Raw genomic sequence first — 1,931 nt, 5'->3', positions numbered from 1 at the left:
TTTCGGCCTTCACAGTATCTGGAGAAACCCCATGACTGTAAGGAATTGTGATATACATGTCAGAACAGTAAACTCATATTTTGCTGAAAATATCAGTAAACTACGGGAAGTGTTTCAGAAGTTAGCGTATGACGATGATCTGTTGTCATTGATGGGTGCCCTTGCCAAAATGAAAGTTTTGTAATCTCAACCGCAAGCTCCAAGCGCAGCGGTGGGAAGTGAATATTGTCAGATGGTGGGAGCATTGTGTATTGATGTATTTGTTGATTGTCTGGAAATAAAAAAAAATCGGCCATACCATGCTGAATAGGCCGGTTCTCGTCCGATCCCCGAAGCTAAGCAGCATTGGGCTCGGTCAGTACTTGGGAGGGAGACCACCTGGGAACACCGAGTGCTGATGGCACCCTTCTATTTGCTTTTTTTATTGCGTGCTTTTGTGAATTTTTTTTACTTTTACACCCACGTGTGGGTGGTTGCATTTACTGTTACGTTCCACTAGAGCAGTCTGCTGGTAGAGCCAACGTCGAAGTGCAAAAACAATATGCAGGCCACTAGGCGATTGTACGCGAAGTGACGGTGGTAACCGGTATAAGTAATGGTGCAAAATTTAGTCGCACAAACTGCTAACCGTTTGCCTATTACACCCTTGTACAGCTCAATGACAATCAATAAATGGCACATTGCTAGCGCCAAACCTGGGCTGCAGCGGACGCAAATCGTTGCGCTCGCCCTCTTGTTTTTGAGAGCACGACTAGCACGCACGAATGCAGCGAACAACCACAACAAACGAAGGAATCCACGTTTACGACGTGTGCTTGTATTGTCCACGGAAAGACTGCCGCGTATGTGCTGTAGCAATACGTTCGGCGAATGCACATAGCACGATACAGGTACAGTCGTTAACATAGCATCCCTGCCATCGGCCATACCATGCATTCTGCTTCCGGCAGCCGAGCTGAGCGGTCAGCAGAATCATGGGCTCCAGTGGAGCAGCGGCCACTTTTGGTCGCGGAAACAGGATTACCGACGACGATAATGATTATCCGTTTATTCTGCCTCAGCTGCCGGAAGGACGAGTGGCATTTAACACCGTGTTTTTACACGGTGATATACGCGCCAGACCTTACAAGGTCGAAGATTTGAGAGACGCCTTACTGCCGACGGGATTGATGCCTGAAGTGCTTTGCATAGGGGCGTACAAGATAAACCACGTCTGGGCAGTGACCCTGACTGATGCCACTGCGACGAAACGCCTTCTGGCCTTCAAGGAAATGCAAGTGAAGGGACGGCGGTGCGTCATCGTGGACCCACAGGACCAGCAGGTGAAGCTTAAGCTTCACTGGCTGCTGTATGGCGTTGCAGACGAAAACATACGGACGGCGTTCAGGTCTTTCGGCAAGGTGGAGCAGGTAAGCCGGGAACGGTGGCGCGTCCTTGGCATGGGCGACAAGACGTCGACTACGAGCACGGTGCTTCTCAAGCTAAAAAGCGGCGTCAAAGTGGAAGACCTTCCTCATCAGGTCCGCGTCGGCGGAGAGCTGGCCTTGGTGGTCGTCGCAGGTCGACCCATGCAGTGCCTGCGCTGCCAAGGCACGGGGCACGTCCGCCGTGAGAGTAAAGTCCCGTGTTGTTCACGCTGCAGAAGGTTCGGTCATCTTGACGCTAACTGCGTTAAATCCTACGCCGCTGTGACAGGCCCTGTAGAGAGTGACGTGGCCGCAGAGCACGTCATGGACGTTGTCGAGACGGAGGACGCCGCTAAGGGCACCGGAGACCTGGTACCGACAGCGACTGCCAGCGAGACGTCGACCGTCGGCGCAGAAGGCATGGGTGCTGAAGCTACCCAGCAGCCGAATGGGAAGGTGCAGGTCCCGACTGCTGTGAGCCGGGCGACGGGGACCATTAGTGAAGACCCGCCCGACAGCGGCATG

At 52.9% G+C, this 1,931-nt stretch overlaps 1 pseudogene; it reads left to right on the top strand.

The window, feature by feature from the left end:
* Nucleotides 1–284: 284 nt before the first annotated feature.
* Nucleotides 285–403, top strand: LOC126532529 (5S ribosomal RNA; annotated as a pseudogene).
* Nucleotides 404–1,931: the final 1,528 nt, after the last annotated feature.

This window comes from Dermacentor andersoni, chromosome 4, assembly GCF_023375885.2.
Source record: "Dermacentor andersoni chromosome 4, qqDerAnde1_hic_scaffold, whole genome shotgun sequence".
Classification (NCBI taxonomy): Eukaryota; Metazoa; Arthropoda; class Arachnida; order Ixodida; family Ixodidae; genus Dermacentor; species Dermacentor andersoni.
The sequence above is the reverse complement of the archived record's forward strand: the minus strand, read 5'-3'. Positions and strand labels throughout refer to the sequence as shown.